The sequence below is a fragment of the Meleagris gallopavo genome, chromosome 5 (genome assembly GCF_905368555.1).
Source record: "Meleagris gallopavo chromosome 5, MGAL_WU_HG_1.1, whole genome shotgun sequence".
Classification (NCBI taxonomy): domain Eukaryota; kingdom Metazoa; phylum Chordata; class Aves; order Galliformes; family Phasianidae; genus Meleagris; species Meleagris gallopavo.
Genome location: NC_139408.1, coordinates 58376185 through 58390411, shown reverse-complemented (window position 1 = coordinate 58390411; position 14227 = coordinate 58376185). Strand labels below are relative to the sequence as shown.

General features: G+C 45.2%; 1 long non-coding RNA gene across 1 annotated transcript in view; it reads left to right on the top strand.

The window, feature by feature from the left end:
* LOC116216707 (uncharacterized) overlaps positions 1–14227 on the top strand; it is a 146235-nt gene that overhangs the window by 93440 nt on the left and 38568 nt on the right. The window contains exons 6-7 of the long non-coding RNA XR_014883838.1: positions 4904–5071; positions 6504–6701. This is a non-coding gene — a long non-coding RNA (uncharacterized LOC116216707). The remainder of the gene's footprint in view (positions 1–4903; positions 5072–6503; positions 6702–14227) is intronic.

The window sequence follows — 14227 nt, the reverse complement described above, 5'->3', positions numbered from 1 at the left end:
TCTCTCCTGATTTGTCCCCAGTCATGGACTCTGCCAAGTACTTGGGGCTGTGTTTTTTTTTTTTTTTTTCTGAAGTCTCATTCTTGTTCCAATTTGATGAATGAAGGGAAATGTGCATTCCCATTTCTGCTGTCCCACCCAGACCTCATGAGCAGTAGCATTGTCTGACCAGTTCCTGGGGGAATTTGCTACCTGCATAGCTGCTGGCTGGGCTGATGCAGCTGCATTTCTTTTGAAGCTTTATTTTTTAGAGATGTGATCCACAGCCTGGGGAACAGGTAAAGTGAGGCAAGGTGCTGGTGGCTTTCTGCCTGAGGAAGCGAAGTGGAATGTGACTAGTCTATGAGCTGCCCTTTGTTTCTGCAATATTGGAAATCCATTCAGTGGTGCCAGATGTTGCTTTGGTTACGGACATGCTGCCTTTTATCGTACACACAGAAATAACTTAAAACCATGCTCACGATACGCACAGCTAGCAGAGGTGATGTGGGCAAATGTTAAGTGGATTTGTTCCTGTATGAAACTGTCCTGATAACTTTGAGGGGTTAAGCTAGAAAGACTTTGATAATTTAGTTCAGGTTGTTGGGAACTGAGCTTTGAAGGTTACGTGATTGCATGTTCTCCCTTCTCCCATCGTCACATGGCACCATTCGAAACATGTCTGAGTGGAGAATAAAGTTATTTTTGGTACTGTCCCAGAAACTTATCAGGTGAAATGCAATTAATGAATCAAGAGCTTAAAAATATCTACCCAGAAGCAGCAGGTACTCTTCTGGTGACTGAGTACAAGAATTTCATTCAGAAGAACGACATACAAAAAGCTTTTCTTACCTCATCTCTTCACAGATTATATTTCTCTTACTTCCAGGGATGTTACATTTTTGCTCTTCCCTTTAAAATACGCCTGCACCTTAGCAAATCAGAGGACAGGAAAATCTCAATTTGCATGAGCTCAATGAAGATTTAGCTGAAATCCTTGTAGGGTTTGCCTGCCTCAGGTCTTCCTGTAGCACAGGCAGCCCGCATGGTGCTGGAGGGAGGTTGAGAGCAGGAGCAGAGGTGGCCAGAAAATGCAGAGAATCCATGATCTAAATTCACAGTGGACCTGAATGAATGCAAAGAATGAGGGAAAGAAAAGAAGGGAACGAGGAGTCTTCCAAGGTTATGTCTGAAGCAGTATGGTGGGGATGCCCAACAGGGCTTGCAAGCAGATGGGGGCTGATAAGTCCAAGGAGATTGGGATAGAGCCTGCTGGCTGATAAGGATGCAGGTGGCTGGAGGCAGGTAGCTGGGTGGGAGCAATAGTGATGGAATGTATGGGATGGAAACAGTTGTCGGTGGTAGAGGAGGGAAGTGTAGTAGACCGAGTGCAGAGAAGGAAGCAGGGACAAATTGCACCGGGGAGATTCAGAAAATAATTTTTCTCCAAGAGAGTGGTCAGGCACTGGAATGGGCTGCACAGGGAGATGGAGAGTCACCATCCCTGGAGGTGTTCAAGAAGCGTTGAGATGTTGTGCTGAGGGACATGGCTTCGTGGGAAATACTGATGGTAGGTGGACAGTTGGGCTGGATGATCTTAGAGATCTTCTTCAACCTCGGTGATTCTATGATTCTATGACAGAGAACCAGTGTCAAGAGATGGAAGAGATACATAAATGGGACACAAAGTGTTGTAAGGAGGAGTGCCAGGGTCCTGTGCGGAACCAGCAGCTCAAGATAGCTGCACGAATGGTGGTTTTCAAAGCCAGTCAGTCTGAAGGAGCCTGACTATGGGTCAGCAGTGGAAAGAGCACAGATTCATTTGAGTTGGAAGGGACCTTGAAAGATCATCTAGTCCACAGTTTATCTCCAAGCTGCAGCCAGACACGACATCCCACCGTTTTGAGTTCCTCACCACCTCTGCCACTTCTGTTGTCCATGACAGAGAATGTCTAAGGCCAGTTGAGGAAAAAAATGGGCTGATCATAGAAGAAAGGCACGTACATCACTGCCTGCACTCTGAGGACTTAAGGCGTGGGCCATCTTAGGCTGTGCATTCTCCAAGTGTGGAATGATTGAATTTGCAACTGTACTAATGTTTCTCCGAATGAAGTCTTGATAAATAGTACAGAGCAATGGGTTAAGAAGATGGAGAAGGATTATACTGTTCAGAAGGGAACAGCTTTAGCAGATAGCTAATTAGAGATAACAGAAGTGGAGAGCACAAGGCTAATACATCATGGCTGGAATACCTACGTTCATTAATAAAGCCAACAGGGAAGGACTGTCTCTGTGTTCTTATTTTCTGTGTGTTTGACAGTCCCCAAAGACATCGAGGCTCCAGTGCTGGGCATTGAGAACTTGTACAGGAAGATGGTATTTGCATTAAGAGGCTCAGTTCAAACAGACAGGGCAGACACAGAGTGGGAGAGGAGCAAGAGTGCTGAGAGGTAAAGCAGGTGGCAATGGTTAGCAGCAGAGCTGATGGCTGGACTGCTGAATCCCAGGGCACTGATGTATCTGTTAAATTGTACTGTTTGCACTCGTGCTGAAGCCAAAAGGAGGTCTGAGTAAATGCTCAAGGCTAAAAGCACTGTGGGATGTCTGCCTCAGCAACCAGAATCTGAAATGGGCTGATTTTGCTTTTTTAAAGGAAAAAGCAAATGAATCCGTTCCTATTCTGAATGGTCCTGCTGCCACCATAGCACACAATGAGCACTGTGTTACGAGAGGAGAAATCCCATTAAAATCAGAAGGGCTGCAGCCCTGAGCCCTGGAGGGAGATGCAGACATACTGAAAGCTGTTTGCATTGGCTGAGAAACACGCAGGTTAACGGTACTTCCAGCATTTTCACAGGGCCTAGAAACGTCCTCCACGCTTTGCATGACAGGTTAAATAAGATGTTAAGTACTAGTCTGAAGGTTTATATAATGCAGCGTTGGGGCAGCAAGAACAGAGCTTTGATTCCAGGGTAGATGAGGGCAGTTCTGCCAGGGAACACGCCAGCTTTGTGTTCCTGCAGTCCTAGGGCATCGATTCACCCAATATTGGCGTGCTCAAATTCCTAGATATAGATAAATACTAGATTTAGCAGGAATTTATACGAGTCTTTTTGTATACAAATCTCAAGTCTTCTTCCCTCCCATCGATAAAGGCAGACAGTGCCAAGACGCTGTAAGGTTTGTTTCCAGGATTTTGATGGTCGTTTTCAAGAAGAGAAAGCTTTGAAATCAATTTAAGTGCATTTCCTTGTTTGACTAAAAGCCATAAAGCCATCAGAAGAAGTGAATCTGGATAGTTTTGTCACGACTGAAAAAGTGTAGGACAGCATATGTTTTAGCTGAGCTTATTTAGGACATCCTGCTGCTAAAATCAGCCTACGGAATGGTCAAATTTCATTAAAGTAACATTCAGACTATTTGTACTCAATTAAACGTTTATTTTAAATTTCCTCTTGATTTACTGATTCAAATGCATTGTTCATTTTTCACATACCAAGCGCCGTTGCTTGGTCTCAAGGGAATTATTGTTACAAATTTAACAACTGTGACATATTAAAAAGCGCATTTAAGGAAGAAATTAAGGGTTGGAAGGATGTGACCAAATGTTTCCGTAGCGTTTGGCCAAAATGCCACTGAAATGCCAACATGGTTTTAACAGGAGTTAAAATCAGAACTTTCAGAGCACATCTTGCCTACCAGAGAGATAAAATAATCCTTGTCTGCATCAGTAGCAGGCATACATCCATTGCACTTGCCAGAAAAACATTTCCTAAGTTTTATTTTCATTTTGGAAACTACTTTTAACTGCTGGGTAATTAAGGTGTTAGCTCTGTGCTGTGCAGCTGATTAGCAAGGAGGAAGTCAATAGCTCAGAGCGTGGAAGCAAAAATGTTCAAATGAGATGCTTCGTGGAGGCACCTGCATCCCTAATTAATGGCCGGGCGGGAATGTCAGGAACCGCTTTTTCAGGAAGTTCTTTGAAAGTCAGACCCCAAACTGGGCAATGAAAAATAGGAAATGGTTTTAAAGTGAGACAGGAGAGGTTTGGGTTGGATATGAGGAGGAAGTTTTTCAGCCAGAGGGTGGTGAGGCACTGGAACGGGTTGCCCAAGGAGGCTGTGGATGCCCCATCCCTGCAGGCATTCAAGGCCAGGCTGGATGTGGCTCTGGGCAGCCTGGGCTGCTGGTTGGCGACCTGCACACAGCAGGGGGTTGGGACTGGGTGAGCACTGTGGGCCTTTGCAACCCAGGCCATTCTAGGATTCTATGATTACTTCTGAGAAACACGAGCTTACGGTCAGAGTGAATTGGGAAGGGCATACGTGCAAGCCTGTGGAACTGTGTCCATGCTTATTTCCCTGTCGTTTCAGTTGCCTTGGTAGGTTTATCAGAACAAGATTGTTCCAAGGGCTGTGAAAGCCTCTTAGGGTGCTCAGGGCACCGGCACAGGAAAGCTTTGATGCTGGTGCTCAGTGTTTATGGAATCACAGAATCCCAGCATGGCCTGGGTTGCAAAGGCCCACAGTGCTCATCCAGTCCCAACCCCCTGCTGTGTGCAGGTCGCCAACCAGCAGCCCAGGCTGCCCAGAGCCACATCCAGCCTGGCTTTGTTCTCCTGGGCAATTTGAGGAGCAAAGCTGTTTTCCCTGAGTTGTGAACCTTACGTGGGTGATTCACTTTGAGATTTTTAAAGACAGCTCATGGTGGCAGTACTGAAGTGCAGGACAGCCACACCGCTGCTTTTTTGCAGGCTGGCACAATTGTTGCATACTTCAGAAACAAGGCGAATTGCGCTGCTAATTAGCACTGGTGATGGCATTCCATGAAGATCAGCTCATTAGAAATCTGTATCAGTGTAGATCAATTAAAAATCTGTTCCTCTTCATGGTTCTGATGCTCTTTTTTCTTGCTTCTGTGCCAGCACACAGCCACATCTCAGACATATGGAGCAGCCTCTTTGGGCAGGAGGGACCAGGGAGCAGACCTCAGTGATGGCTGCCTCTCCCACAAGCAGGACGGGGTGCTCTTGCTTCTACAGCAATGCATGGAAGATTTTGTTTGTTTAATTCTCCTGCGAGGCTGTTATATGGTATGTCCAGGAAAATGTCTTTTTTTTTTTCCTCTTTGGTTTGAATCCGTTGATTACTTACAGTTCTGTTAAAAAAGAAAACAAAACAAAGCGTATGAAAAATCTGGTGGTTAGCCTCCCTGCCCACAGCATGGGGCTTGGATGTCAGTGATCTTTAAGGTCCCTTCCAACTTAAGTCATTCTATGATTCCGTGAAAGAAGCATGCTTGAGAATTGCAATCGCCCTAATTTCTGTGTTTTTCTGAACTTTCTTCACTGAAGAGCTTGGTCCTGCCTTGTCTGGAATGTGTTCATTGAATCTCGATGCACATGGCAACCTGTGACCAGCTGTGGGACCATGTGGGAAAGGACTGGTTTATCTGCTGAAGGTGAGGCAGCAGCTCCTTTGCACAGTTCAAGGGCATGTGCTCAGCTTGCCATACATCATTATGGAGACGTTAGGGCCCGTGGCTTGGCAGCAGCTGTGATATTAAAATGTATAAGATGTTACCAAAGGAAGCACTCGGCAAAATTTTTTTGGCTTCCCTAGACATAAACAAGAAATTTTCTCTACAATGGTAAGTTACAGCAGGGGGTGAGTCACTAATATATTTAGAAGGACGTCCTCTCCGGAGACCACAACTGGCTAAATTAAGCCAGGAGAGGGCAACCCTGGTGGCTGAGGGGCACAGTGGGGAATTCCCAGATGAGATCTGTGTGTTACACACTGCTGCCATCCTGAATTTGTGCAGGACAGATTTTCCAGTGCTAGAAATAGATGTGGCCCTTTGCTATCTGCGCAGATAAGCTGATTCATAGCAGCTGAAGTGTTGTCTTCAGGAGCAGATGTACAAGTGAGAAGTTATCTTAGTCAATTGGATTTCTGGTAGCTTAAGGGAGATTCCTGCCATGGAATTCAAAGGGCACTTTGAGCATTCTGTGGCTCTCTGGATATAAATGTAGTTTTTGCATCTGATAAGCCAGTTCTGAAACTCAGATTTCCACTTTGGCATTCATTAACCTACAGCTCAGTAGCTTTTATCACAGAATCACAGAATGGCTTGTGTTGCAAAGGCCCACAGTGCTCATCCAGCTCCAGCCCCCTGCTGTGTGCAGGTCACCAACCAGCAGCCCAGGCTGCCCAGAGCCACATCCAGCCTGGCCTTGAATGCCTCCTTGGGCAACCTGTTCCAGTGCCTCACCACCCTCTGTGTTCTATATCTGACCTGGGCAATAAAATGAGTTCTTTATGTCATACTTTGCTTTCAAAGAGAAAGTGTGGTGAAGATGTAGTGTCATAGTTCAGAAAAATCCACAGCAATGACCTGCAGCTTGGAGAAGTGCATCTTCATTCTTGAATGATGTAGTAACTGCTTAGCTTGTACAGCTGATTTTACAAAAATATTTATTTCAGTGAGATTAATTCCAGCACACTTCTGGCTTCTTCTTTTAGAATTTTTCCTTGTTCCTTCATTTGGCTCTTGATGAGGTGAGAGCTGCAGCGATGGCATCTAGAGACTCTTGTTTGCAATAACATCACTCTACAGTGCAGTCTGGTGAGGAGGACCATAAGGCTCTACGTGGCCATATGCACTGACACACCAACACCACGATGTCGAAATACAAACGGGAAAGACTTCACATCTGCCTGGTAATGTAACAAAGCAATATTAACATTTTCATAAAATGTTCTGAAAGCGGTTTGGTTTGGCTCGCCATTCGGATACTGAAGCCAAAGAGACTGTCCTGAGAGCAGTGCAAGCAGAAAAGCAATACGGTATAGTAAATGAGGCTGCAGGATCTGAAGTGCTATTTTAATAAGGCAGTAAATGTGGCAGAGCATTGTAAAATTCCTCATTTTTCTGCCTGTGCCCACATACTTGAAAAAAGGCAAGAACGTCCTGCATTGCACATGGTGCAGTTTGGGGACATAGTTTTCATCCTGATGGTCCCTGTGAAGTTCACAGGAAGTTTGAGCTTTACTTGATATACTTTATTCTGATTGATTTGCTAATTTTATCAATTATCCAAAGTTTAAAAATGGGTGCTGGTCACGAATTGCAAGGTGATCACTGTAAACACCAACAGAAGAAGGACGGAGAATGAACTTAATTCCAGTCTGCCTATCAGAAAAAAAAAAGATATCAGCAGGGATTTTTAATCCAGCAGCAGAAGTAACATGAACTGGTAGTTCAGAACCTTGGGATTAACAAATTTAAACAAATACGAACACTGAACAATTTATATTGCATTTTACAAAGGGATGCCTGAATGCTTCCTTAGCAGCCTTGCAGGCCGGGTGCTGTAATTCAGCCACCGTGTAGGTGGGTAAGGGCAGGAACTGGAGGTTGGCATCCCACTGCCCCTGGGACAGAAGCTGAATCAGAGCAGTTATAACAATCCCTTCAACCCCAGATGTTTTTCTTGCAGCTGGACTTCCCATACTGAACCTGCTGAGGTCCTTGGTAGCTCCGTCTGTGATCTCCTGGACAGGTTTTTGTTTGCATGCTAGTTTGGGAAATGGTTCTTCTTCATATGTGTACTTGTATTTACATGTGAACAAGAGCAGTTATTCTTCATCAGCCTTTGTTCTCCTATTTTTAAAAGGCTTACTCATCCCTTCAAATATTAGAATCAGCTTTTAGGTGATTAGAATCTGATTTAGGTGACTGTTCTCACCCCATGAGCAGCAAGAAATTGAAATGAACCATTTCTGGAATGAGCTGTTGTTGATCCAGGCTGTCCAACAAGTACTTGAATAACAAATATCTCTTACCAAACCAATGTTGGTTCATGAACAGAGAAAAAGAATGAAGTTCCTTGGATTGCTTGTTTGCAAAACACACTTCAGCCCTTTCTTTGCTGTCCAGCTGTCGGGAACTAGATCCTTAACTGCTGAACCAACTCAACTCATTGACTTCAGTGGGGAGGTGGCAATCTACATTAAGTGATCATCGAGACTTGAGAGTGCAGCAAGACAGCAGTGTGAAAAATACAAATGGGAGGGGGGAATGGTAGCAAGACATTTCAGGATAGCCAGAAAGATTTCTGGGATAAATTGCAGATACAGTCTGTTTTCTGCAAAGATAAGTTTTTTGTTGTTTTTTTTTTTTCCTCACCTCTTATCTCCTATTTCTCTTAGTGCTCACAGAGATCAAATGCGAAGCAAAACTTGTAAGGAGGGGGAGGCAGCAAGGGATATGGACAACTTTAGAAACAAATCTCTTTGTCTTGACAATTTTAGCCCTCTTTTTTATCAGCTGGTTCTATTGGAGTGTCACCACTAGCTAGAAAAATTGCTGTGCAGATGTTGCCTGCAATGTACAATCACCACTGCAGGAACACCATCTGATCAAATACATCAGATTTTCCACTGAAGTTGTGTTTATTGGCTTAGCAGTGCAACTGGCTTGAGTGTAAAAAATCCCAGCAATTTCACATGTTTGAAACTAAATCATTTGCTTGATCTTGTCTTCTCCGGTTTGGTCATGAGACAGTTGCATAAGGAGGCATCAGGCCCAAAGAGGGAATGCTGTGAAACAGGCAGTTCTTCAGACTGAGTGGGCATTGCTGTAATATTCTGCACTGGTATGGGGGTGCAGAATTCTGTTGCTTTTAAACGTGTTGTATTTGTCTTTGGATAGACATAAAGTGGAAGCTGTGTTTCCTTGAAATGCAGATTTGAAATGAGCTGAGCTTGGGAGTTGGTTCTGTTTAAGCAGATGGGCATAGAGGCAGCGCTGAGTCAAGCAACTGTATAAATAAAATTCACTCATCTCAGGGGTAAAGCAATTAGGATGTCACTGCCTTGCACTGAGAATGCAAAAAATGGTGGATAATAGCAGGACAAGGGGAAATGGTTGGAAGTTGAAGGAGGGCAGATTTCAGTTGGATGTGAGGGGGAAGTTGTTTGCTGTGAGAGTGGTGAGGTGCTGGAACAGCTGCCCAGAGAGGCTGTGGATGCCCCGTCCATCCCTGGAGGTGTTCAAGGCCAGGTTGGATGGGGCCCTGGGCAGCCTGGGCTGCTGTGAGATGTGGAGGTTGGTGGCCCTGCCTGTGGTGGGGAGTTGGAGCTTCGTGATCCTTGAGGTCCCTTCCAACCCGGGCCGTTCTGTGATTCTGTGACAATGGTTCTCTTGGCATGTTGAGGTTTGAAGGTCTGAAGATTAAGCAGGTGAGCTGAGTGCTCATCTGGGGTGGAGAGGAATCTTGGTGAAGAATTTCCCCTCCTGGCAGAATGGTAAAATCCATCCTTCGGCACCAGGAGACTTTCTATTAATGTTTTTGGAGAGAATTTGCTGTCATTTAACATTCGTGGCCCTTGGGAAGAAGAATTCAATTAGATAATTAAGGGTTATTAGTGTTAATTATTGCCAACGTTGTAATGTTTAGAGGCCCTTCTTTTTTTCCTATGGCTTATAAAAAAACAGAAGTGAAGACAGTTCTTTTCCAAAATGCTTTAGTTCAAGAACGCTGTTAATATAACAGAAATACCCCCCAAAATGTGAAGCAAGATCTCTTTCCTAGTGAGCAGCTACTCAGGATATGCCAATGACTTCACTTACTGCTCACCTGCCTCTCATGTTTCATGGTTGAAAAAAATGTTGGTATGAGATTTTTAAATCACTTCTTCAGCAAGTAATGCCAGAAGTGCTTTGAGAGAGTTGATCTGTGAAGTTATTTGAATGCCAGGGCATACATAGAATCAGGGAATCGTTAGGGTTGGAAAAGGTCATTTAGTCCAACTGTTGACCCATCACCGCCAGGCCCACTACGTTCATTAATACTTTAATAGTTAAGGAGCTGGTGAATCTCATTCCAGCCATAGGAGGCATTTTTAACAAACTTTTGTGGAAGGTGACAAAAATCTGGATGCTGGCCGTAGAGTTTTAAAGCACCTTAAAAATGAGAAAGCTAGTCAACAGCTTCTCCATTATCCTGCTGCATCGCAGAGTCCCTTACACATATAGCCCAGCTCACACCATCAAAGCCATCACAGCGGAACGTTTTGCCCAGGAGATGTATCCAAAATACTGTAAATTCCTACGAAAAGAAATTCTTTGCCTCCATTAGCATTTCAACACACACTCACTACAGAGATCTCACTGGGGGTAAAGCATTAAAATCCTTTCAAAAGTGGTTTCGTTGGCTAATTAGACGATAAACATAAACCTGATGCATCCAGCTGTACAAATAAAACGTGACTTTAAAGTTTCATGTCCTGTGTGCAGAGTAGGCTTGAACTTGGAGCCAAGGCGGGCCGAGGGATGGTGGCTGGCGTACAGCTCCGTAGTGCAACCTCGGGAGAGCTGAAAGAGAGTTTATTTTAAGTGTAACTCAAAGGAACTAAGTACCAGTTACCACAAATAGGGTGATCTTTATCTTCCTTTGTTGGCTTGTGCGGAGGGAAAAGAATCTCAAAGGGCTTCACAGAGAGGATATCTCCCTCACATTGCTGACATGACTCATTTTTTGGGTGCTGCCTCACTGCTGAAGGAAATTAACGGGTCATTTCAATGCCCTCTTATGCCCTTGGCTCCTGGTAGGCGTGATCAAGTAGCTAAATGCTCACACAAGTGATGTTTCTGCCCTGCTGCAGTTGGTGGAGGGGAGTTGGGTTCCCCAGCACAGCTCTTTGGCGATCTCGGAGCGGCACCTGTAAGCGCTCACTTTGAGAGATTGCTAATGTGCTAATTACCCAGGACCCAAAAATGCAAGCTGTAAACAAATGAGGACTGTATTTATAATCAATCAATTTTATGACCTTCTGATGGTGATGATATCAGTGGAGTTTACATTGGGAGCCCTTGTACTCCTCCAGGGCAGCTGTGCCCTTATGTTTTAGTTACAACTCGAAGAAGATTTTGCTAATTTACTTTATAGTAAGCGTGCTTAGGAAAAATATTACCTTCCCTAAACAGCTGAGCCCGTTACCAAGTCTCATTTTTAAATAAGGAAAACACAAGGACTGAGAGTACCTTGAGGCTGTATTGTCAGGTGACGGGCTGTTTTGAAAACATCCATGGCAGAAAGTAATGACTTCAGAGCAAAATATTGTTCTCATTGGTATAAGTTGCCGTGAGACAAATCCCACACCCTCTGATGTCAATGGAAAGACTCCGTTTGACTTCAAAGAAGGCTGGATCAGGCTCTAAAAGAGAAGTTGCCATCGTAAAACACCACAAATGCTTTATGGTTCATGTGCTTAAAAATCCTCTGCTCAACGGTGATCTTCTGCACAGTTTACCTGGCTACATGCAACTTGGAATTTTTGTGTTTGCTTTGCAATGGATTTATGACAGAAGAATGCCCGTAAAGTCTGATTTGTGAAGTGTTAAAATGATGTCCTGGAAAGCCACGCAATGCCAAAGTATACAAGATGCCCTGTAATACCTCAGCTCGAGGAAGGCTGTCCAACTTCCCCGATGTTACTAAGTTCTCACAAAGAAAAACAATGCTGCTTAACCATAGACAGATGTATTAAAAATAGCTAGATATTGTGCCCTTGTTCTTTTATTGGAGTCATTAGCTTTTCAATCTAAATTCAGATTAGAGTTTGAGGACAGAACTGTTTCCTGCATTTTCCAAAGCTCTCATTTGAGCAACTTTTAAAAGTGGGCAGGATGGGGGCCCTCAGTGTCCGTGGTTATGAGCCCTGGAGCTGAAAGCCCAGAGATAACTTTATTAGCTCCAGACCAGCAGCAGATGCAAGCTATTCAGCGTCATTTCTTTCTCTCGGTGTTGCGCCCTGCTCTAAACCTGGGTCGTAAATGGGATTTGTTTCTTAGGGTTGTTTAGGATGCGGTTTTGTCCTGTGTCATATCCCAGTGCCCAAACAGCCGAGAGGGCCTCGTTGGAGCCCTGAGGCTGGATGATCTTTGAGGTTACTCACCAAAAGGTGCTCAGGAATGCTCCTACAAGTGAGTGCTTTGCTTATGCAGTGCAGCCCGGGGACGTTTCCCTGCCCCCCCCCCGGGATATGTGGCTTCCCTGGGATGCAGCATGGAGCAGAGGGCTCTGAGAGCCCCTGGGAGAATGCTGCCCTCAGCTCAGCAAGCTGAGCCTTGGCGGCCTGTTTGCAGGGCAGGCAGCCGGCCAGACAGCTGGATTGCCATGGCAAAGAGAGTGTCTGGCCTTTTTAAAAGAGAAGCTTGCTAGATTTATGTGCGGGAATGGATGTAGTCCTTCTGGAGTTGACGCGGCCTAATGAATGAGATGGGGAGTAAAATACTTTCGACTTACTATCAGGGGTTAACGATTCCTGCCCTCTCTGCTCTCCCCTGCTCACGTTTTCCCCCTCCTCCAGCCCCAGTCCCCCTGCTGCGCCTCTATTTCCCGAGCAGTGGCACCACCTGGTTTGTTTTCAGTGTCAGGTATATTACAGACTGTCTGTCAGAGGTTAACTGCCACAGCTCAGCCTGTTCCCATGTTGGACCTGATCTAAATTCCCTCCCTGCCCTCGTGCCTCTTGTTTAGTTTCCCAAAATGTAACGGTACATGGAGAAAGCAGGGGTTTTTGGTCTTTTTTAGTTGTTTGGTGGTCAAGAGGATTGCCTCTCTGCTTGCTCATGGTCTTGGGAACCCACTCTGTACCTCTGCAACTCTCCGCCTGTGTGCTGGAGTTTGGGACATCCCGCAGAACAGCGATGCACTGAAGTGGAGATGTGGCACAAAGGGACCTGGTCACTGTGGGTATGGGTTGGGCTTGGGGATCTTGGAGGTCTTTTCCAACCTCAATGATTCTATGATTCCAGGAGGTTTTTAAAAGTCACCTAGAAGAATGTCATCTGTCTTGTGAGCTCTCCTTGGTAGTCACTGGCAGAAGCCTGGATCCTGGGCTGCTCAGTGGTCTCAGTACTGTGCATCCCATAACTGTGCCACGAACTACACACAAACACATCCTCTCAGGGAGAATCACAGAATCACAGAATCACAGGGTTGGAAGGGACCTCGAGGATCATGAATCTCCAACCCCCCTGTCACAGGCAGGCCACCAACCTCCACATTTAATACTAGACCAGGGCTAGAATGAGGATGCCTTACTGCAAAATCCTTTAGGGCCAGACTAAACCTTTCCATGTATCAAATCAGCAGTGTGTGAAAGGAGTATCAGTATGAAACTGAGTTTGATACGACCCCCTTGTACATCTCTCTATCCCAGTGCACCTTTATTTGTATCTTCACATGCTGTTTTGTCCTTGGACCACTGCCTTGTGTTGTAAATCATATCATAGAATGATAGAATGGCCTGGGTTGCAAAGGCCCACAGTGCTCACCCAGTCCCAACCCCCTGCTGTGTGCAGGTGGCCAACCAGCAGCCCAGGCTGCCCAGAGCCACATCCAGCCTGGCCTTGAATGCCTGCAGGGATGGGGCATCCACAGCCTCCTTGGGCAACCTGTTCCACTGCCTCACCATCCTCTGGCTGAAAAGCTTCCTCCTCATATCGAGATTATTGTCTGCGAGATTCCTTTCTCTGCTGGTTCTGCAGCTGGGAATTGTGTGATGAACAAGGGACTGGTCCCAGAATTAAGGCCTTGTAGTGCTGGCTGGGAAAATGGAGCAGTTCCCAGGTGGGGCTGACCCTTAACTAGACATTTCCTGGGGGCCACTGTTTGTATGCTGATCACCTTCTGCATCCCTGACTTACGATCCTCCAAAATCTGATAGGCAGCACTACAAAGGACCACCAGCAGCCACTTTGTTCACTGTGAGCGCTATGCTGAGTGCATGAAGTAATACATAATGCTAAGTGCCGTGAATAATCACGCCCAAGGCATATCGAATTGGGCTCTGAAAATTAATGGGCACTTTTGACCTCCTGTCTGTGTCTCAGCTCCTTGCCTATAAAATGGGAAGTGTACCACTTTCCCATTTTGCAGGGTGAAAAGTAATTAATTAATAGTGGGTAAGCACTCATATATTACACTGAAATGCTCTTTAGAAAAACCTAGGGAGAAATTATTTATCTGGCCTTCAGAGCAGAGTTTGGGCTGCCAATGAACAGATAGAAAGACACAGTGCATAGTGAGGGGGAGCAAAATGCTGAATAGCTGCCCATTCATTCAGCACTATTCACTGGGTGTGAATAAGATTACATAAAAATGGCCTGAAATGATGCTGTAATTAAGGACCACATCATGAAACACTGCACAAGGGAGCTGTAGTGAGATATCTGC